General features: G+C 47.9%; 1 protein-coding gene across 8 annotated transcripts in view; it reads right to left on the minus strand.

The window, feature by feature from the left end:
* The window catches only part of ST6GAL1 (ST6 beta-galactoside alpha-2,6-sialyltransferase 1), a 119,238-nt gene that overhangs the window by 76,111 nt on the left and 18,958 nt on the right, over positions 1-24,169 (minus strand). For 7 of the 8 annotated variants that reach the window (XM_081831251.1, XM_081831265.1, XM_081831232.1 and 4 more), the window contains exon 2: positions 17,250-17,370. The gene's annotated coding sequence lies outside the window, so the exon portion shown is untranslated. Of the gene's footprint in view, positions 1-17,249; positions 17,371-17,607; positions 17,795-24,169 lie in introns of those variants that run through there. The other variant, XM_081831244.1, reaches the window with a different exon arrangement.

Here is a 24,169-nt window from a genome sequence, read left to right on the forward strand (position 1 = left end):
GATGGGTTAGCCTGGTGATGGGTATTGAGGAGGGCACATTCTGCATGGAGCACTGGGTGTTATGCACAAACAATGAATCATGGAACACTACATCTAAAACTAATGATGTAATGTATGGGGATTAACATAACAATTAAAAAAAGATGGAGGCCAAAGAAGCTTCTGGAAGAAAAGATGTCCAATAGGCAGTCAAAAAGGGGAGTGTGGTGGAAGACCCTCCAACTTGACAGGAGTATGCATGTGATGTAGAGCCAAAACGTACAATCTGTTCAAGAAAAACAGAGCTTGAGTTGCAGAGAGCCCTCAAATTCCCTCACCTCTCTTGGGGGATTTTTGTTTCTCTAACACATCAGATCTATATACTAGAAATGCAATTTCCTTGTGTTCGGCCAACAGAGATGGGAGCTCAGATGGTTTCCTTATCCAGGTTAATACAGGTATCCCTTGTCTCAAGCTCCAGGTTGATTCAATGATACACAGCTCATGCTCCCTTCTTCCTACTTCATCTTCGGGCTGTCGTCCCTCATGAGCAGTCAGATTCCTGGCCCTCAACATCCTTGCCCCAGAGCCCAGCAGTGTGCACACACACATTCCCCAACAGCCCTGGCAGGGATGGAGCCTCCCGGAGGGTCATGAGGGACCGGAAATCTCTCTCTGTTGCCATCACCAAGATATGACTAGAGGAAGGTCATGGCTATCCACATTCATAAAGGTTAGAGATGACTTCAAATGCGAACGCAGGGATCAGCCATCCCTTTGATGCACTCTGAATGGAGCTTTGTGCTCTATTACCAGTGAGGGCAACCAATCCCTAACTTACCTCCGCATGGAGAGAAGCTAATCTTCCTATCATTCCAATGAGACAGAAATGGTGTAGGCATAGTAAGCTCTAATTTGTATGTCACACAGACATGGGTCTGAAGTCCTAGCCCATCGCTTACTAACTCTGTCACCTAGGGCAACTCAGCTAAATTCTCTGAGTCTTGTTTATTTATCTGTAAAACAGGGACAGAGTTACCTATATCACAGGGCTGCTGCAAGGATTAAATGAAAAAAGATATATAAACCACCAACACACAACCAGTGTTCAAAGCTATTACCATGGCTCTTAGAAATGAAAGTATCCAACACAATTATTCGGTAGTTTCCATCAACTTTTAGCAGGGTCTTATAGATGCTCTTGGTCTCTAGGAAAGTACTTTTTGAGTTTTGTCATCGAAGCTGAGGTTGAAAACAGGGTAGAGGTCAAGCTTTTCTCCAGGCTCTGATGGGACAATATTCCCTATGTTCTATAATTTAGATGCCCACAAGATGGGCCTTAAGAACTTAAAAACAAAGGCAAGACCCAGACATATGGAGAAGAGATAGACATCAGTTCACCATCAGTCCCTAAGGAAAATGAAGTATTCTGTGCCCTCACAGCAGGGGACTGAGAGTCTGGAGACTCAGAAGCTACAGTAGAAACTGCAGCACAGGTTTTCCGGGGCACAAAGCAGGGAGTGATGGTCCCGAGATACCTACTCACTCTGGCCTCTGCCATCCCTGCCTTCCTGCTTTCCCTCCCGGAGTTGGGATCCTTCCTGAATTTGCATAGCTGCACCACCCAACCTCCACTGGAATATTAACATGCCAAAGCCAGGAACAACTCTTCAGTGCACGCGTGCACAAGGCAGATGCTGACCGGGCACCGGGTCCTCAAAGAGCGGACCTCTCGACCAGCACACTTGACACATGGTGTCACCGATTGCTTGAACACGAACAGGGACCTTTGAAGGCAGCTCATTCCATTTGCAGATGGTTTGGAATTCAGAGGCTTAGAATGTAGACTCCCTGATCCAGAATCTACTTCCCTTAACTTCTATCTTTAAGATCTAGTTGTAGGACTAGTGAGCTTTTAAAAGATGAGAAGCTCTTCACAGTAGTATATCCTTTCCATCAATTCATGTCATAATACTCACAGCCAATATGTATCGAGGGCCAACCAGGTGGCACACCTTACAGGCAGGAAAGTACACTACTATGTTTCCTAAACTTACCAGATCCTAACAACATCCTGGGTACTCATTACAGACTCTGCTCCCCAGCCGCAACCCCACCCCCCGCAAAAAAACGGGCTGCATCAAAATCTGATACAGAGCCTGGGAACTACGCCTTCAACAAGACCCCAGGTGATCCTTAGGATCTCGCAGACTGGAGACTGGTGACATAGTAGATCAGGTAGGATCGGGTGTAGGACACCCGGGTCCACTGATTCTATCATTTACTCACTATGGGACCTTGGGCAGCTTGTGGAGCCTCTCTGAACCTCAGTTAAGGATCTGTGATTTCAGAATGATAAGAGCATATACCTGCAGGATATTCAGAGGAATAAATTAGATGTCTTAGCACATAGCCTCCCCATTGTGGCATCACCACTCGTCCTAATAACCCTGTAAAATCGCATCCCTAATGGACCTAGAGGGTATAATACTAGGTGAAATAAGTCAGTCGGAGAAAGACAAATATCATATGACCTCACTCACGTGTGGAATTTAAGAAACAGAACAAATGAACAAAGAAAAAAGAAACCAAGAAACAGAGTCTTAACTATAGGGAACAAACTGATGGTTATCATGGCAGAGGTGGGTGGGAGGATGGGAGAAATAGGTGATGGGGATTAGGAGTACACTGATCATGTTGAGCGCTGAGTCATGTAGACAACTGTTGAATCACTATATTGTAAACCTGAAACTAATAACACTGTATGTTAACAATACTGGAAATAAATTTAAAAAAATTAAAAATTAAAAATTAAATAAAAACAGCAACCCTAGTATTTTTGCTCAGTGCTACACAATCTGCAGTTAGTGTCTGAGACCAGGATTTAAACTCAGATCTTACCGTGGGTAAAGGCTAAGTTCCTACAGCCAGCAGTAGGGGAAGGAGGGATTAAATAGGCGGGAACAGAATGACCTACAGATCCAGGTCTGGCTCCAAATTCTTGCCTGGACCCAGCTCATACTGCATCCTCAGAAGCAGCCATCAGGCAGGAGCTCTGGCCAGCAAGATGCCCCCAGCATCACAGTAAGGAAACAAAGTTTGCCTTGGACTTCCTCCTGCCTCTGCTTCTGCTCCTCTCCTGAGTACCACCCCCATTCCTCTTCCTTGGGGGATCATCCAGAATCCCCACTTCTGCTCCAGGTCTGCACCCAGCCCAGCCCTAGGGAGCTCCCCTCCTGGGAGGCAGGCTGGGTGTACAGTTGGAGAGGCTGGCCTGGGGAACAGGGTAGGCTGTTTCATTCCACAACTTGGAAGCCTGGTGATGTCTCTTCACCCCCTGGGAGGCCCCCTCTCCGCTGCAGGGCTCATCTGCAATAGTGCTCTTAGCACAGTACCTGGCTCACCCGTCAACTCATCAATAGCACCAGAGCCTTGGCCCATCACCTCCCACTTCGACCTCGTACTTCAAGTGGAGCCACCTGTGATTCACACATTAGCACGTAGTTCATTAATGAGCCCCCATTCATTTGTTCACACAAATATGCACCAAATATAGGTGCTACAGAGATAAATAGGGTCCAGCCCCTGCCCCTGGGGCCTTTGAGGAAGAGAAAGACCCAGAAAATGATGGGTGTAAACCCATGTAAGGCATTCAGAACTACAGGCTGGGGTGGTACCATCTCCATTAGGAGTCAGTAATGTTCCTCCTGGGTTCCGAAGGGTGAATAGGAGTTTAATAGGCAGAAAAAGGCATACCCAACAGAGAGAATGGTAGTCCAAAGGCTTAGCCATGAAAGAGGGCCCGTTGTAGTCAAGGAATGGTGAGAAGCTATGAGGGGTGAGGGTATGAGGGCTGCAGTGATGGGAAATGGGATTCAACGTCTGCCCCAGTCGAAGTGTTTCTAGTCCCAATTCATCCTGCAAGAAACTGGGACTGGTGGAGGTTTCCTAAGCAAGCAAGGGATGTTATGATTTTCTCTAAACTCAGTGTTGAGCTCCTGGCCCTAAAAAGGGCTTTGATGGGGTGTGAAGAGGAGCCATTTCAGTTGAGAGAGGAGAAGGTGCCAGAGACCATCTTTCCTCACCCCTGGTCTGACCTTCAGTCCACCAACCGCTGACCTGGTGGGTCCTAAACTCTAGTCAAGTCCCCACGGGAACACCAAGCTCCAGAAATCGGATTTCCACGTTTACAGAGTGATGGGAAGAGAGGAGGGTAGGAGACACGGTTGGGACCGGCTGCAAGGGTAACCTGCAGGAAAGCCAGAGAGATGTCAGTTTGTGTCTGGTGGCTCACAGCATCCTGAAAGGAGCCTGACAGACCTGGGTTCCAATCCCACCCTCCACCCCTTACTGCCTGCATGACCTCGGGTTATGCACTTGATCTCTCCCAGGCTGTTTTCTCATCCATTAAATGCAGAGCCGCCCCACCTCAAAGACTGTTCTGAGGGTTTGTTTCAAGTGGCCAGCATGGTGTCCTCTGTGAGGAACGAGGGACCTCTAGATATTACGGAACTGATTAACGGCCTCACTTTTATCTTGTGGAGGAGGGAGACGTCAGACGAAAAGACTTCAAATAGAACGGGCCCCATGGAGCACAGGATGGAATCAGCCCCTCCCAGGACACGCGCTGGGCTGCGGTGAATTCCTAGGGGAGGCCCTAATCAGTCCCTTCCAAGTTGCTTTCTGCCCTCCTTGGCTGTTTGCAGTTTCTGTCCGAGCGGATCGCGTTTCCCACCTGAGCCAGCGGGCCCCGAGGGCTGCGGGCCGTGCAGCCGGGCAGCTCCGTGGGCTCACATGACAAGCTGGCAGGGCGCAGCTGTTCCTGGCAAGGACATGAATAATACAGGCCTTTTTCCGCAAACTCTGGCAAACATTCTGAAGTGACAAGTGAAAACACTGGATCCAAATTCTCACCGGGGTTGAGGGCAGAAGAGGCCAAAATAACTCGCCTTTATCAGGGCTAAATCATGGAAGTGAATCAGAGCTCTGCTGGGGGGGTGGGGGCTGAAGGAAACTACTGGTGATAAATGCCAAGAAATGCAAGGAAATCTCGGGGCGGGGGAGGGGTAGTGTCGGGAGTGGTCAAGCTCCTTGCAGAACAAACTGCCTATACTGCCTGAATGCCGTGTTGGTGGAATGTTCCAGAATCCCAGGGGCACAGAGAAAGGGCACAAAGAAAGAAATGTGACTTGCTGGGTAGGGAGTGAGTGGGGCCATGGATTTCATCTCCACAACAGCCGGAAATCACTGCGACCACCACAGGCAGCCCAGAGACCCCTGTGACAGGAGACCTTATGAAGAGCCGGCCCACGGCCCCTCGCGTGCAGGGGGACAAGTGGGGTGGGGCTTAACAGGATTCTGTCTCCTTTGTCTGTACTACAGCAGCCCCAAAACCAGGGCCAGTAGCAAGACTTGGTCAGTCTGAACGACTGAAGAAAGACGTGGTGTGGAGAAAGAACAGGCTTTGGACACAGGAGCGCCTGTCAGTAACTCTGCGGATTTAAGCAAGTGCTTGTTCTGGCTGAGCCTCAGTCCCCTCGTCAGGGAAATAGGATGATGACATGTACTTGGAAAGGTTCTTAAAGTATTAAAATAACGAATGTAAAAGCCCCTTAAAATAGTGCTAGGTAGGTAGCAGGCACTCAATAAATTGACTTCTCAGACTACAGTCTTCAAGTATCTTGAGACCTTCAGTACCAACTGTTTCTAATTCTTAAGGAGGCAGGGGGAGACTGGAGGGAGTCAAAAGAGAATGTAAAACTGAAGATGATGAACCGAAGGAAAGTACAGGGAGACCTCTAATGTCACACCTGCCTGTGTGGCCTTGGAAAGTCATGTATTTCTGTGGATCTCAGAACTTTCTGTGGTAAGATGGGGCTGGAGTTGATCGGTGCTCTTCAAACCGTGCTTCAGGAACCCTAGAGAGTCCATGGAGACCCTAAGGGGCTGTCTTGGGGGTGGGGAGGAGAGAGACACACAGGCCCTCACACAGCTTCAGGAAGCTTCCCACGGAAGGCTTCCTTCTGAAGAAACAGTTCCACACTCTATCCTGAGCCCGCTGAAAAATCAATGCTTTGTCCAACATCACCAGTGTCCTCCCAAAGACCAGTTCTCTCCAGGAACCTAGTCCAGGACTAAGGTAAGGTAAGGGAGGCACCTAGAGCGCAAAATTCAAGGGGGCCCGCACCCTCGGGGCCATGTGAGTACAGGGTTGGCATCCGAGTGTGCCTCCTTAAGTTCGGCACCTGAGGCACCTGGCTTGCCTGGCCACTACCAGCCCTGAGTCCCCAGCCCTTCTTCAGTGCCCGTCTTTGGCATTTGGCACTTCCCTCTCTGGAAAGTTCTCACCATTACCTTCTATGGCACTGCCTTCTGCAGGTAGCGTTCTGCCTTCTGGCTCCTCTCCTTCCACCTGGGCAAGAAGAATGGGATACAGAAGTGGAGGGGAGAAAAGCATGGAGAAGACAGTGTGGGGAGGGGCTGTCGGGTCTGGTTGTGAACAAGTGGAGTGTGAGGGTTTAGTTGAAGTGCAAGAGGCAGGTGGGCAAGGTAGAGAAGCAGCTGGGACAGGGAGATGTTCTCCTCTCCCCTGACAGAATCTTCTCTCCCATCCACTTCTTCCTTCCTCGCCCCACCGGCCCAGCCAAAGTCAGGTCCACATCACCTGATATTAGGGCCCTCCCAGTAGCCTGCCGAGCCATACCTGCTTCCCATCTCTCTCTACATGCAAGACTATGCCCCAAGTCCAGCTCTGGACAATTATGCCCCTCCTTGGAGACAAAATGGCATCTTCCATGTTTGCTCCACTAAGCCCAAATTCCTCACTCCCATCCCACGCCCAAGCCTGCAAACCACACTCCACCATATGCAAATGTGCCCCGAAGGCTATAGGGGACCAAATGCACCACTACTCCCTGAATTCGCCTGAGCCCCCTGCCCTGACTTTGATCCTGCTCTTTTCTTCCTCCAGGCACCCTCCCCGCTCGCCCCAATTCCACCAGTGGAATCTTTGCAGTGAAAACAGCACACCTCCTCTCCTCTCTTTGCAGGTCCTGCATTCAAGCTTGCCAAAGCCTAGAGCCGTGTGCAGATGTGGGAGAGCACACGTCCCTCCTGCTTGGCCAGTGTTTTCAATATGTCCCTATTGCAAAAGCAAGGCCCTTGCCTTGTCCTCAGTGACGAGCCACAGGGCGGAAAGCAAACACCCGGCCTGCTGAGATCCACGCCTGAGACACGCTACACCGAACGGTGCGTCTTCAGCAGAAGCTTGTCGACCACAGGAAAACTGCCCTCTCCACCATTTCTCGCTCCCCCTTTGCACCTAGCCCAGCTGCGGGCTCCGGCAGGCACTCCGGAAATACGGATGGACTTAATTAATGAGATCCTCCTGCTGGGAGCACAGAACTAACTCCAGAAAAAGTAATTACGGGATGATTTCGATACAAAAATAATTTTCTTGCCTTTTCCATGTGAAGATGAACGACCCCTCCAATGATAAAAAAATGTTCTAAGGCTGGATTGTGATGATGGCAGCACAACCTGATACATGTACTACAAGTCCTTGCATTTACACCTAAAGGAACTTAATTTCATGAAATATAAATTGGACCTCAGTAAAGTTGTTTTAAAAACTCTGTGTGGGGGCGCCTGGGTGGCTCAGTCGTTAAGCGTCTGCCTTCGGCTCAGGTCACGATCCCAGGGTCCTGGGATCCAGTCCCACATCGGGCTCCCTCCTCGGTGGGAAGCCTGCTTCTCCCTCTCCCACTCCCCCTGCTTGTGTTCCCTCTCTCGCTGTGTCTCTCTCTGTCAAATAAATAAAATCTTTAAAAAAACAAACAAAAAAACTCTGTGTGATTTCATGGTGGCATACTCCGTTCGGCTGAGTAACAAGCTGAGTCACGAGCACACTTAACAACGACACGTAACCCAGCCTGTAAGGCGTGGCTCTGAGCTCAGCGTTAGCGCCCATGGGTCAGCAGCAGCTGTCCATGTTTGGGTCTGGGGAACGTCCCAGAACATTGTGGCTTGTCGGAGTGGGGAAAACACCAGGGTGGCCAGGGTTCAGGTCAGTCGACACTCAGGACACTGTGTCAAGTGAACTGATCCTACAGAACATTCCAAATGGGCCTCTTCAGTGGATCAAGGCTAAAGAATCTGACCCAGATCAGAATCGCTCCCCTGAGGAAGTGTCCTCCAGCCTCAGCCTGTGGCTCACTCACACGGTACCAGTGAGCTTCCTCCACAGCAACTCCACGGTTCATGATGTCACACTCAACTGGGCTATTATTTAATTAATATTTGTCTCTCTCTGTAGACCATATGCTACGTGAGGTCAAGGATCCGGCTCTTAGGCTCCCAGGGCCTATTATAGAAGCAAGTGCATCGTAGAGGGTCATGAAAGAGTTGACTGAGGGGCGCCTGGGTGGCTCAAATGGCTAAGCGTCTGCCTTCGGCTCAGGTCATGATCTCAGGGTCCTGGGATCAAGCCCTGCATCAGGCTTCCTGCTCTGCTGGGAGCCTGCTTCTCCCTCTGCCTCTCCCTCTGCTGCTCCCCCTGCTTGTGCTCTTACTCTCTGTCAAATAAATAAATAAAACCTAATAAAATAAAATATAAAAAAAAATAAAGAGTTGACTGAATGCTGAACGAGTGAGTGGACACTCTTCACCGACTAAATTAAGACAAAGGACACACACCCATTTTCTTTCAGGGCAGCACTGCCATGCAGCTGGATATTTAAGATTGGAAAGGGCCCCATGGAGAGGAGAAGAGGGAACCAACGTTCACCAGGGCAATTCACCACACTGCCCCCACATAGCCTCACCACAATCTAGACACTAGGTATGGTTATTGTCCAGTTTATGGGTGGAAAGGGAGGTTTTGCAAGCAGAACCCAGATCTGCCAGGCCAGAAAGGCCAAGCTCTTTCCCAGTCATCCCAGTCCCTGCAGTGCAAGCTCAAGGTTATCACGGCACAGGCAGGTGGTTGAGAGTCTGAGGGCCAGTGAGGTGGCCCAAAGTCAGGGCCTCCACGCCATCCTCCTCCAGCCTCTGCCCACAGTGTGCGTGAGCCAGGTCTGGGTGCACAGCAGGTTCATGGAACAGAATCATGTCTTCACAGGACTGTGGCGCAGAGCCTGAGCCTCCCTCACACCTGGACAGCAGCCCATGCCCTGTGCAGGCCTCCAAGGAACTCCCCTTTTCCCCTGGGAAAGCACTTCCCAGCTATTCCATTTCCCACCGCCACATCACGAAGAGCTGACACCCGAGAGAACACCATGGCATGCCCTCCTCCTCCCCCTCGTTCCTAAGGGGAGAGCCTGAGCCTGCAGTTTCGGACAGCAAGGTGCGTACCACACAAGGGGCTACCTGCCCTCGCAGAGACAGTATAGCACAATGACGATGAGGATGGACTTGGGTGTCAAACCTTCTGGGTTCAAGTCCCAACTTACTCACCATGTACTAGCTATGAGACCTCCCGGGCCCTAGTTTCCTCATTTGTCAAGTGGGGTATTAATAGTCTTAACTCTTAGGGTTGTTGTGGGCATTAAATGAGTTCCTACATAAAAAGCACTCGGTACCTGGCACAGAATAAATGCTATAGAATTGTTAGCTACCATGATGATTTTTTCCAGCACATTAAAGCTGCCTCTCCTTCTGTAAGTGAAGGAACAGAAGATGCTGAGCATAGGGAAGGCCTGAGGCGATGGCAGATTCCCTTGGCATTTCAGGCCGCCAAACACTGAGAAAATAGCCATCCTGGCCTAAGTCCAGAGGCTTCTTTATCTCAGCTGCCAGTAAGGACAGACGTTGGCATACTGGCACCAGGGAGGGACAGGGTAGAGAGAGAGAACTTACCCCACAGCAGAGTGGAAAAAAAAAAAACCAAAAAACAAGGGAAAAAAAACTTCCCATGGAAAAATACGCAGCTCTAGAAAATACCACTTTCCTGGAGCCACCCAGAACAATGAAGAAGGATCTCCTGGAACTGGCTCATTGGGTCAAAGAACAAAGAAGTCAGACTTCAGGGCAGCTCCAGAAATGAGGGAGGGGGTTTATCAGCACGATATCAGTCCTCCTGCTTCTCACATTTAAAAGGCTGGGGTCTAGATTCATACAGCCAGACCTGAAGGTGCACAAAGGGTAAGAGTCATACAACCAGCCATCAGAGAAATGCAAATTAAGACCATAATGAGACACCACTGCCCACCTATCAGAACAGCTAACATGAACATATGACCGTATCAAATGCTGGCAAGGACGTGGACAAAGTGGATCTCTCCCACTCCCACTTCTGGTGGGAGTGCTAAATGGTACAGCCACTCTAAAAAACAACTTGGCAGTTTCTTAAAAAATCAAAACCACGCTTGCCATACAACTCAGCAATTGCACGGCTGGGCATTTATCCCAAAAAAACAAAACTTTACGTCTACACAAAAACCTGTACAAAATTGCTCGTGGCAGCTTTATTTGTAATAGTCAGAAACTGGAAACAACCAAAACATCCTTCAAAAAGGTCAATGATGAGGGGCGCCTGGGTGGCTCAGTTGTTTAAGCGACTGCCTTCGGCTCAGGTCATGATCCTGGAGTCCCGGGATCGAGTCCCGCATCGGGCTCCCTGCTCAGCAGGGAGTCTGCTTCTCCCTCTGACTCTCCCCCTCTCATGCTCTCTATCACTATCTCTCTCAATAAATAAATAAATATCTTAAAAAAAAAAAAGTAATTTAAAAAAAAAAAAAGGTCAATGATGAAACTAGTGCATCTATCCCATGAAATGCCACTCCGCAACAAAAAAGAGCAAACTACTGATAAATTCAACTACCTGGATGGACCTGAAGTGTATGATGATGACTGAAAACAAGCCAGTCTCAGAAGGGTGCATATCGTAGGTCTCTATTTACAGAACATTCTCAAAAGGACAAAATTATAGAGATGCAACACAGACGGGAGGGGCCGCAGCAGTGTGACCATGAAAGGGTGGCAGGAGGGAGATCTTTCTGGTGATGGAACAGTCTATCTCTGGATCGCAGTAGTGGTTCTGCTAATCCACCCATGTGAGAAAATGACATAGAAACATACACACATTGTACCAATCTCACATTCCTGGTTTTGATACTGTATTATAATTATGTAAGATGAAGCCATTGGAACAAACTAAACGAAGGATGCACTGGACATCTCTGTACTATCTTTGCAAGTCCCAGTGAATCTACAATTGTTTCAAAATAAAACATGAAAGAAGAGAGGTGCACAGGCTACCAGCAGGGCAGCTGGGCTTCCAGCCCACATCCTTCTCCAAAATCGTAGTCCTCCAATTAGATAAGTATAATTTCACATGCAGCATGGTATTTCATACTGCTGTGCCTCTGCACTTCTACCCAGACTGCCCTCCCTCCACCTAGCTAACTTTTCATTTCCCTTACAGCCCAATTCACATACCTTCACCTCCTAGAAGCTTCCCTGACATCCTGTGCTAAGATTACTGATCTTTCAGGGTGTCTGGGTGGCACAGTTGATTGAGCGTCTGACTCTTGGTTTTGGCTCAGGTCATGATCTCATGGTTCTGAGATCGAGTCCCACATCTGGCTCCATGCACAGAGTCCGCTTGGGATTCTCTTTCCCTCTGCCCTCCCCCTGCATGCTCTCTAGTGCACACTCTCTCAAATAAATAAATTAAAAAAAAAAAAAAAGATTACTTATCTTTCTTTGTACTTCCCTATACATACTTTCTCAACTGAATTGTGATTATTAGTTTATGTGCCATTATCTCTCACCACACGCAAGCCTCGGAATTGGAAAACATATTTTCAAACTTCTTCAATAAAGGACTTGTTTGCTGAGTATATAAAGAACCCAACTCAATCATAAGAAGATAAACAAATCTTATTCTTTAAATGAGCATTTCTTTAAGGAAATGCAAATAAAATCACAAGATATCACCACAGACCTACTAAAATAGCTAAAATTTACAAGACTGACCATACCAAGTGTTGGCAAGGAAATGGAGCAACTGGAACCCTCATGGAGTGCTGGGGACAATGTAAAATGACGCAACCACTCTAGAAAACAATTTGGCAGCTTCTTCTTCTTCTTTTTTTTTTTTTTTTAAAGATTTTATTTATTTATTTGACAGAGAGATAGAGCCAGAGAGCACAAGTGGAGGGAATGACAGAGGCAGAGGGAGAAGCAGGCTCCCGGCCGAGCAGGGAGCCCTACGCAGGGCCCGATCCCAAGACCCTGGGATCATGACCTGAGCCGAAGGCAGACGCTTAACCATCTGAGCCACCCGGGTGCCCCAATGGCAGCTTCTTAAAATGTGAAAAATACACCTACCATAGGACCCAGCCATTGTACTCTTAGGGGTTGAGGCAGGAAAAAGAATTCATAGGTCCCCACAAAAATTTTTTTAACAAATGCTTGCATTGGCTTTATTTTATTTTATTTTATTTTATTTTTTTAAAGATTTTATTTATTCATTTGCGAGAGAGACAGAGAGAGAACAAGCAGGGGGAGAGGCAGAGGGAGAGGGAGAAGCAGACTCCCTGCTGAGCAAGGAGCCCGATGCGCAACTCGATCCCAGGACCCTGGGATCATGACCTGAGCCGAAGGCAGATGCTTAACCATCTGAGCCACCCAGGCGCCCTGCATTGGCTTTATTTTAATAGCCAAAAATTGGGAACCACCCAAATGTCCGTTAATAGATAAACGGATAAACAGATAGTGGTATTTCCTTACAGTAGGGTGCTATTCAGCAAAAAAGTAATGAGCTATTCATACACACAACATGGATGAATGTCAGATAATTAAGGAGTGTTCTTGTCGTGATGAGCACCAGGTCATGTATGGAAGTGTTGAATCACTGTATCGTACACCTGAAACTAATATTACACTGTATGTTAACTAACTGGAATTTAAATAAAAACTTTTTAAAAAATAAAAATAAAATAATAAAACCTTTAAAAAATTGTGCTGAGAGGGGCGCCTGGGTGGCTCAGTTGGTTAAGCGACTGCCTTCGGCTCAGGTCATGATCCTGGAGTCCCGGGATCGAGTCCCGCATCGGGCTCCCAGCTCAGCAGGGAGTCTGCTTCTCCCTCTGACCCTCCTCCCTCTCATGCTCTCTGTCTCTCATTCTCTCTCTCTCTCAAATAAATAAATAAAATCTTTAAAAAAATAAAAATAAAAATAAAATAAAATAAAAAATAAAAAATTGTGCTGAGAGTAAGAAGAGCATGTGCTGTGTTATGCTATTTACATAAAGTTCTAGAAAATGCAAACTAATCTATAGTGATAGAAAGCGGATTATGGTTTGCCTGGGAATGGGAGGCAGGACATGGGAGGCAGGCTGGGAGGAGGGAAGGACAAGGTAAAGGAGGAAACTTTGGGGGGTAATGGTTATGTTCATGAACTTGACTGTAGGAAGAATTTCATGAGTGTATACATATGTCAGAACTCATCAAGCTGTGAGGTTTCAATATGTTGTCTGTCAATTAGACCTCAATAGAGCTGTATGAAAAAAAAAAAAAAAAAGAATGGGGACCTTTCAGCAGGCATCTACTTTGTGGGAAAAGCATTATATAAATAATTATTAATCTTCACTCAAGGTAGGGGTTATTCAGCCCATTTTACATCTGAGGAAACTGAGTCAGAAAGGCCAGGTAGTCGTGCAAGTATGGCCAAATGAGTCTCAAACCCAGTTCAAATGTCCTCAGAGCTGGGGCACTTGTCTCTGTATTGTGAGGTCTTCCAACAATGGTGAACTTCCAGTAAGAAGCCAGAAATGATACCCCCGGCTTCAACAAGACCTCTAGGATGTGAACAGAGGAGGATGAAGGGCTGGCAACATTGAGATGCCAGGGGATCTGTGGCATCATTGAGAGGACACCCTCTCCCTTCTGGCCTACCATTGCCACAAATTCCTTCAACGACCAAACCCAGCCCATCACAGGTTTTGGGCCAGACAGGCCAAGGCAGGAAGTGGGCTGTACCCGTCTCTGGGAACATCCTTCCCTGGGCAGCTAGAGTGGCTGGGTGGGCAGGACCCTGGCCAGACACTCAGGAGAACAGACTCCATTTCCACTTGTGTCATAGACAAGGCCCTTCCCCTTTCTGGGCCTCCATTTCCTTAGATGGAAGATGTGAAGGCCAACCAACCAGGTTTCCAAGGACCTCTTTCAGCCCTGATTCACATTCCGAGCACCCTGCTGAAAGGAGCTTTTCCTCCTCCTGAAGCTGATAAGGGCCAGAGAGGAAAAGGATTCTTGATTATCTACGAAACTGTCCACCCCGCTCCCCCATCCCCAACCCCAGCTTCACAGTCAAAGACACTTGGCAGTGCCAAACCAAATCTTTCCCTCTGCCACTCTGCCTCCTCCCCCCAGCCCTACCCTCTGCAATAATCTTCCAAAGACCCCGACCTGCCATTGCTGCTTTGCTCCCTCGTTAGCAGGGTGAGCCCTGGGACACACAGACAATTTCTCCCTTTAGAATTCTTGGAGATGATGTATGGTTACGGGCTCATATATGTCGTATACAGTCGCAATGTAGGAGCGCTCCTCCCCTTGTCCCTTGTCGTGCCTGTATGTTCAAGACCGAGCCAGAATCTCTTGCCCAAACAGGCCAGGATATGTGGCTGGGTACACAATCTCTGTGAAGCTGAATTAAATCCCTCTTGCCAGAGGAATAATCACTTACCCAAACATGGAGGAAAACCAAACAGATCCATCTCAGTATGTTCCCCTGGCAAGAGCACCGGGAGTCCAGAGGCTAAGAAGGCCTCTGCTTCCAGATGACTCAGAGACCTGGGGCCAGCAGCACCCCAACTCACCTCCCGGGGCGTCACATGAGTGAGGGGACTATGCTAAAGAACTCTATGGACCTCCCAGCTCTGACGCTATCTTACTGTAGACTGAAGAGTCCTCAGGGTCTGAGAGGAACAGTGTGGCCTTTCGTGAAGCTCCAAGCACTGCCACCACAGCTGTTCACAGAGCAGCAGAGATGGAATGAGGTACCCCGAGGGAAGGGACCCCGCTTGTGGGAACTGCATTTGGGAACCCCCGCCCATGTAGGCGCCAACTTGCTGTGAAGAGCACCCACTAATTCTGAGAAGCTGTGGAGTCCCAGCCAGGCTCAGCTTACATCTCGGTTGCTTGTGGGCTCTGCCATCTTGGTCAAGTCTCTTTACCTCTGCGAGAGACTCCATTTCCACATCAGCCTCGTGAGAACAGAAAAACCTACCCTGTTAGGTCATTGCCGAGTTCAGTGAGATCCTACAGACAGAGCATGAAGCACAAGGCCTAGAGCCATGACTAAGCCTTCCCTACCCTTCTCTGCCCTTCCTCATACACACACCTAAAAGTCCTCAGAATTAGATCTGCCCAGCTAGTTTCACTGACCTGGAGAACCAAACCCCTGAAGAGGAAGGGGTCTTAATTCCAAGCACACCAGGGGACCACTGCATGAAGTGCATGGGGGCTGGGGCAGCAGCTACCGGGGTGGGGTCTGAGAAGGGTAGAGGCAGGGCTGGCCCTGGAGACCATCCACCATGTCCCCTTGCCAGTCACATACAAGGGCTCAGTGGTCAGGAGGCTTCCTGAGCAGTGCTGCATTCCACCAGCCTCCTTCTCTGCCTCCCCAGGAGCAAGTACCTTCCCCCTCAGCCACTAACAGTCACCAGTGGCGTGACCTGGCTTCTTAAAATGAGGGTGTGGGACCAAATGGCCCCTCTAGTCCTTTCCACCTTTTTAATTTTTATGAACTACAATTTTACAAGGTGAACTGATGCTTAACTGATGCCCCCAGCTTCTCCCCATCCCCTCCTCCAGGATGCATGAAGGGGGGGAAGGGGGGCAGGGAGCCCAAAAGTTCTGAAAGTAGAGGGAGAAGGGCCGAGGCTGGGGCTCCATTATGCTAATTTAATTAGCTCTAATCTGCCCACAGCAGGGCCTTGAAGAAAGAGGCTTTTGTTTAAATTTCACATTTGGCAGGAAGTGCTCCTTCTCCTCCCCACTCCCACCCCCCAGTGGAGTTTAAGAGTCAAAAGCTCTAATTTCAGTCCTGGCTCTCACGTCTAGCAGCGCTGGGGCTTCCTTTTCACACTTCTTTGACCAACTCCTTGATTTTTCCAGGAAGGAAATATGCCCCAGATGTCTGTCAGTAAAAGGAGAGTTTTTATCTGCCCTTATAAAAGGGCGTCAGTAATTCACAGATTCCCCAAGAAGCGAGCGACAAGGCAGGGAAAGGCCAGCGGACTTCTCTCCACTGATAAAACAAAGGTTTACTAATCAACTAAACCCCCTCCCATGGGCAGGGAGCTTCACAACCGTCTTACCAGGATAATAAGAACAGAAATCCCCCTCTTGTTCATCCATTCAACCAATGCTTATTGAGTACCTACTCTTCACAGGAGAGGAGGGAGAAGGGTGTAAGGGGAGGGGGGGTGACTTGCTTCATGCCTCCCAGCCTGGTGGTGGCATAGCAAGCCTGTAATCTGAATCTCCAAAACCAAAAGGCCCTGGTTTGTAGCACTGGCTGATTTCCTCGCTGTAAACTTCCCCACCATGGCCAATTTCCGGCTATCAACAATGTTTAACAAGCAGCTTGCAAAATTCCTGAATATTTAAAAATCAGCTCTCTGAGAGCCTCCAGACTAGAAGCGAATTCTCCTGGCTTCTAAAAAGGGGAACCTTCATGAAACCTACCTGAAGGATTGTTAACAGTGGTTGGATTTCAGGCATGTTTTATTTTCTTCCGCATCTGTATTTTCCCAAATATCTTATGAGCGCGTATTACCTTTACAGTCAGAACATACCTGGGTAATGAGTCATTTTTTACTGAGCTGAGTGGAATGCTTTGCAATCACCTCCCCACATAATTTCTTTCTGCCACCCTCGGGCATGAGAGAGAAAGAGAGAGTTTCCTAAAAGCCCAACTTCCCTGGCAGAACAGAGCAGGTGCACCTAAGTTCAGCCGTTCACCTGAATCTAGTGCAGTCTCACCTGGAGGACAAATTCGTGCCCTTTGGAGTTCAAATTTCACCAGCAACCGAGAAAATACAACTCTCTGTTCAAAGAGTCCAAAAGCCGTGCCCTAAAAAATCAAAGTCTCTTCGGCCATCAAATGACCTTGCCCCCCAATGGGCAGAAGTGGAAGCAGACGGTTTGACTTATCAGAAACAACTGCTCCTTCTCCCTGAGCCTTAGAGAAAGAGGTTTCCCCAGAGGAGGAGGCTTCCACCCTCTTATATGCCCCCAAGCTGGGATTCAGGTGGTCTTACCTCAGTGCTGGGACACAGGCCTGGCACCCGGGCTTGGGACCGCTCAAGGAGGCCAGTTCATTTCAGCTGGGCTCCAGGATCTCACTGCTTCTCCCTCTCTGCACAACTGGCTCTACCTTGCCTGCGGAGAGGAGAAAAAATAAATAAATAAACCACAGGCGCACAGAGAAAAGCTGCAGACAGAGCACCAGAAGCGCGTCTGTTAACACATGCAGGAGGGTTAGGACCCTTCCTCCTCCCACGCCCCGCCCTGGTCACTCCTGACCCTTTGGAGCCCCTTCCAGAACGACAGCCCCACCTGAGAGAGCCGGGCCGCTTTCCCAGGGCTCAAGCCGCCCATCTGCTCACCCAGACCTACCCCTCCTGTGGCTGCACAATTTCAGTGAGCTGTAGGTGAAGCAAAGCAAACTACCACAGTCCCTTAGTCCCGTGCTCCCTTCTGTTATCAGTAAGGACAGCAAGAAAAAGAAAACTACGGTTGTGGCCCCAAGTTTCATTTTTAGATAAGGCTTATAGATAGCTGGTTTCAATCAACCAATATACCATCACCCTTGCCCCGCCTCCCTGTGACCAACAGTATAGTGGGTGTAATGTTACAAATGTGAATTCAACTCCTGATTTATTTTGAGAGCATTTGTAACGGAAACTAAGTTTCCAACCCCTATATTGTTATAGCTGCCTGGGTGGATGGCATTTGTTTTTCAAGTAACTGTTGGTCTTCCGAATGTCAAAGAAATTTATGTCCCATCTAGAAATTTTAGAAAATAGAGTTCAGTCAGAAGGAAAAAAATGACCTATTCTTCTCTCTCCAGGATAACTACAGATAACAAACCCTTCCTGGTTTTATTTGGTGATCTGGAGTTTTTACAAAGATGCAAGAAAGCGAGGCATGGCTTAGTGCAATGTCATCAGCAGTCTTCTGCAGGGGCTACGGAACCTGTCCCTCGGTGGCCAGACCAGAACTGTCACCCCACCCCCAAGGGCTGGCCGTCACCAGTGGTTTTTTGTTAATTACAAATAGTTCGTAAAACTAAATCTTTGGGGAAACCCATGGTTATTTCCTTAAGACCCAGTCAAAGAGTTTCCAAATGTCTCAGGCTTGGCCTGCTGCCTCCAGGACTTCTGTGCCATATAAAGGGCTCCGGGCACTGGCGAGAGGTGACCCAGTGCCCCGGGCCTGGCCTCCCCTCCCTCCCCTCCGCCCAGCCCCTCCCTCCCCCACATCCTCGCTCACCAGGTGTAACATTTCCAGTGCAAATGAGCACCCAGTGCCAGCAGTCTGGGTCGTCACTTGTCGTGTTCACACTCAGCTCAGCCCAGGTATAAGACCTGATGATAAAACGAGCTCCCCTAATCAAGCTTAGGGAGGGGGTGTGTGAGAAGGAACTGGAAGGAGGAAAAGGTGAGAAATGCCCTGAGGAACAGAGAGGCGTGGTAACACACAAGTGTGGTGTCCAGGAGGAAGAGACCCTGAGATGCCATGAGAAACAACAGTCAGGCCACGAGAGTGCAGACCCCAAGAGGAAGTACCACCAGATGAAAGCGGAGGTGAAGTGAGCCACTGAGGGTATGGAAATGTCAAGGTCTCGCAAAGATTCAGGGTGAGCAGAACAAAGGACAAAGGCATCAGGTGACACGAGAAAATAAAAAGCCACTTGCAGCATTTGGGCACTTTGCCGCTGTCTACAATTAATGCCGACAAAACACCAGGGGCCAAAGACACGGTGCGGAGACTGGGTCAGGCTGGGAAGAGATCTCTATGTGAAATGCAGCCGAGCTGGGGCCCACCTGGGAGCCTGCCTGTAACCAGCCTTCCCCAGGGAACAGGACCAAGGTGCTCCCAGGGTTGGGGGACTAGGGGACCGCTGACTCACTGGAGGGAGGCCGCCTCTCTCCATCTCTCTCTTATCCCTCCTTTGGCTCCAGGCCAAACCTTCAGTGAGACATGGGTAGTTCTCCACATAATCTGTCTAAACAGACTTCATGGATTTCTGTGGCCCTGTGACCCAGGCAAAGACCCTGGGAAGCCAAGCCTCATGCCCCTTCCCAGCTGACCAGCCCCCCTGCCACTCCGCCCCATGCACCCTACACTCCAGCCACAGCAATCTGCACACCACGGAGGGAATGTGGGGTTCCATCCGTGCTTTTTAAATCCTTTGGCAGGTGGCTTGCAGACCTCCAATATTGCTCAAATAGGCAAGTCATTCTACCTGTCTCCCTGCTACCCAACCCATACTCACACCTGGGCCTCCCCCTGATGGACAAAGGGTGGAACTTGGACTTAAAAGCAACTCACCTAAATAAGGGAGCTGGACCATTCAGATACCTTCAAAATTGCAACTATGAAAAAAGACTACAGTCAGCTAGTGGTGGACCCTCGAGCTTCAAGGGAAGGTAGTAGGGGCGCTAGAAGAAGTGAATGCCATGCACAAGATCAAGTGATGGGGCCACGGGGCCCTGCAGAAGGAGAGGAAGCTGGCCCACAAAGAGAACAGGGCAGAGGCCCAGGGAGAGGCAGACAGGAAACTGTGCAGTCCCAGAGAGAGCAGATGCTTGGTGATGTTCTAGAAACTGCAAAGCTCATCTGAACTTCCTCCTTTTTATTCCTATAAGCATCCCCTGAATCCCTTCCAGAAACCCCTGAAGAGCTAGGTTTAAAGCGGCTCTGGGGTCCCAGCGGCTTCAGCTCACTGAAGTCTTCCAGGGCGGGGACTGAGAGCAGAGGTGTTCCCCCACCATCACCCAGTGCACGGCTCTGTGCTTGGGCTCTGGCCATCCATTGTGGCTGCTCAAAAGCCCTTTTTTTTTTAACTTCCTTCCCAAGTTTATGGCTAGATTTTTGACAGATGAGGCAACTTGATGGGATAGCCTTGGATTGCAAGTACAACTTGTACTTTGCAGAAACATGAGAAATAAACAATAACAGAGCAGTAATAACAGACAGTAGATTTTTCTATTATACAGTTTTGCTATTAAGTGGCTTATACTTACTCCTCCTACCACCCTACCGGTGTGACCCATTCAGAGGACCACAGAGGCCCCTTGCATTCCCTTGCCCCTGAGCCACCTATATACTCATGGGCTTCCTTGTAGTTTTAATACAGCACCCACTGAATTGATGGCCCCCTGTAATCTGTAGGTGTTCTGCTCCCCGACCTCCCTCCAATTCCACAAGGGTCACTGGCTTGACATCTAGATTTGGCTTCACCCCTTGTCTCCCGCGGCCTAACCAGCCAATGCTCTACTCCATGCCTTCCTCATGCTTGGGGCCTGTTCTCTGCCCCATCACTTCCTGCCCTCACTCCTGCCTGCACTATTCCCTCACCTGACAGCCCCTGGCAGCTCCTAGCTAAGGTCCTCCGTCAGCCCCCAAAGCATCAGAAGAAGAGTCTAAGGAAGAAAGCAGACAAATGAGAGGCTGCCTTGGCCTCATTAACTCCCTCACACCTCATGTACGTGTTTCCTTCAGATATACAAGGTGTGGGCGCTGACCACAGACCAGAGCCAGGATTTAGAGAGCCCACCAAGAACCAAAGAACCCAAAGAAGTTCATAGAATGAGCCAAGCACATACACCATAAGAATTTCATGGCCCAGGGCACCTGGGTGGCTCAGTCGTTAAGCGTCTGCCTTCCGCTCAGGTCATGGTCCCAGGGTCCTGGGATCGAGCCCCGCATCAGGCTCCCTGCTCCGCGGGAAGCCTGCTTCTCCCTCTCCCACTCCCCCTGCTTGTGTTCCCTCTCTCGCTGTGTCTCTCTGTCAAATAAATAAATAAAATCTTAAAAAAAGAAAAGAATTTCATGGCCCACAATCCCCTGATGTAAGCGTCCCCCAAACAAGGACCATTACTGATGGGCTTGGTTTTGAGTCAGAGAATGGGTCAACGTATCCCAGGGGCAGGGTTCGGGCCCCAGGTCCCTGGCTTAAATGAAGGATCACCATAGGCACACAGGAGCCTTGGCGTAAAAGATAACCCTGTTAACCCTGATTCCATTATTCCACATTATCTGGAATGTGAGCGGCTGCTCTGATTGTTTGGATATGGAAGCTAAATTAGCTAAGAGCTTTTATCGATCCTTGTACATAAAACTTTCCAGGGTCTGGGTCTCTACAAATTTGCTGAGCTCTACAGTCAGATCAGAAGACATTGCACCCAAAATACAATGAGAATTTCTGCTAAAATCAGAAGACTTCCTGGATTATTTCTGCCTTCCCCTTCCTTCTGAGCTCTTGTTTCTTCTGGAAGGTTCATCTGTAGGGCCCAGACCCAACATTATAGGGCTTCTATACCAGACCAAGGGCTAACCACAATGTTCCTTTTTTTTTTTTTTTTTAATTTAAATGTTTTTGGCAACTACTGTGTGCCAGGCACTTACTATACTAAATTATTCATTTATTCCTCACACAATCCTATGAGGCAAGGAGTGTTTTCTCCATTTTCAGGCGAGGAAAAGGTCTTAAGTAACTAGCCGGGGCCCAAAGCTGGGAAGAGATGAAGCCCGAATTCTACCCACTAGCCTGCCTCCCCAAGGCTTTCTTCCCTCAGTGTTAGGACAGAGCTCCGCCAAGCTCTCTCAACAAAAGCCGAAATTAAGGAGGAGTTCAACACTGACTACAGAGGCTCTGACAAGAAAAGAAATGGTGTAAAGAATTTATTTCCAGAGAACCAGAAAAAGGAAGTTCTTCTGCCACTGCCGTATGCAAAACCCCAAAGAAGGGAGCTCCTGCTCATTTCTTTGACTGTGTTGTTAACATGTTGTCGGCGGCAAACAATCCCTCAGTTTTGACTGTGCCTATTCGAGCTGCCAATCTGGATATGCACGGAGACACACAGGCCCTTTCTATAGTCAGAGCCATACACATGACTTCAGGCCTTGCCCCGCTCCTGCAGACCCCTAATCTCTGCCACCCAAATGCAACAACTTTTAGCTCTTTGATCTAATTCTAGAAGGATCTCTGTGTATCTAAACAGCATACCTACATGGCCTTTTGTTTTCAATATTAGATATTATTCATTACTTCCTATTATGGAAAATGAGAATTTAGCTTGCTTTTATCACCATCCCATGTACCTCTTCTACTTCTCCTAATATAAACCTTTTTTTTTTTTATTAAGTCAGCACTAGATGTTACATTATTATGACCAGATAAATGATTATTCACAGCCAAGCTTTGTGGTGTGCTCTGGTTCATTCCTTTCATGTATATTCCTTCATTGTCCTTTCTGGCGTCCATTAGTGTCTCTCTTGTTTATTTGTTTAATCTGCTACATACCTATCACTAATTTAGCCCTCACTTTGCCAACTTTTCTTTTTTTTTCTTGAATCTCTCCCTTCTGGAATCTTCGGTCCTCCTACTCCAACCTGAGCTGGTCGTTCTCCAGGCGTAAAGGAAGACTCCTTTCCTTCTGTCTTAATTTACCACCCTAATTTTGAAGGAACATATCTAGAGTCGCTTCCTCGGAAAGGATGTATGGGAAGTACAATCATTGAGATTTCTTATATCGGAAAATGCCATCATTCTTCCCTCACATTTGATTAATAATTTGTCTGAATATAAATTCTCAGCTGGAAATAAATCCCTCTCAGAACTTTAAAGGTAGGGCTCCATTGCCTTCTAGTTTCCAGGGCTGCCATAGAATCAGATTTCTATTCTTCTATGTGATCAGCTTAGGATTTTTTTTTCCTCATGTCTTCAAGCTTTGCTTCTGGTTTGTGTGGGTTTTTTTCCACAATGATGTGCTTTGATGTGTGTCTTTTTTCATTCATAGCACTGGGCATTCAAGTGAGTTTTTTCATCTAGAAGCCTATGTTCTCAAAATTTTCCTGTATTATCTCTCTGATAACTCTTCCCCTCCATTGTCTCTATTCTCTTTTTTTTGTACGTCCTCCTATTCAGATGTCAAACTTCTTAGAATGATCCTTTCTTATTTTTCCTTGCATAGCGCCCCCCCCTTTTTTGGTTTCTAACCTTTCTCCAAGGCTTCTTCAACTTTATATTCAAAACCCTCTACTGATTCATTGATTTCTATCATACTTTTAATTTCCAAGGGTTCTTTCTTATTCTCTGAATACTCCTTTTGTTGCACACTGTCTTTATTTTATTACTGTGCTATCTTGTCTTGTGTCCAGGACACCAGTAATTATAGTTTTTGTGAAGTTCGCTTCTCTCCCCAGCACTGTCTCTATTTCTTGAGAGTTTCTTTTTATGTGACTGTCTTTTGTCTCTTTTTGGTTTCTGTGTTTTATGTTTCAAACTTTTCTCAAATATCTGGAAATACTGAGCAGTCTTTTTAAATTTAAAGGTGAGACCCTAAAAGCTGACCAGAAACCCCATGTACTTGGGCAGAGTTGCTGGTCCAGTGGCTTACCAGAGGAGGGTTGAGAGTAATCACTCAGTTTTATTTAAAGAACTCTCTAAAGGCTAGTGAAGCAAAAGCAAAAATGAACTTTTGGGACTTCATCAAGATAAAAAGCTTCTGCACAGCAAAGGAAACAGTCAACAAAACAAAGAGGCAACCCACAGAATGAGAGAAGATATTTGTAAATGACACTACAGACAAAGCGCTGATTTCCAAGATCTATAAAGAACTTCTCAAACTCAACACCCAAAAAACAATCAAGTGAAAAAATGGGCAGAAGACATGAACAGACACTTCTCTAAAGAAGACATACAAATGGCTAACAGACACATGAAAAAATGTTCGTCATCATTAGCCATCAGGGAAATTCAAACCAAAATCACATTGAGATACCACCTTACACCAGTTAGAAGGGCAAAAATGGACAGGGAAAGAAACAACAAGTGTTGGAGAGGTTGTGGAGAAAGGGGAACCCTCTTACACTGTTGGTGGGAATGCAAATTGGTACAGCCACTTTGGGAAACAGTTTGGAGGTTCCTCAAAAAATTAAAAACAGAGCT

The sequence above is a fragment of the Leptonychotes weddellii genome, chromosome 1 (genome assembly GCF_054177405.1).
Source record: "Leptonychotes weddellii isolate Sample4059 chromosome 1, ASM5417740v2, whole genome shotgun sequence".
Taxonomy (NCBI): domain Eukaryota; kingdom Metazoa; phylum Chordata; class Mammalia; order Carnivora; family Phocidae; genus Leptonychotes; species Leptonychotes weddellii.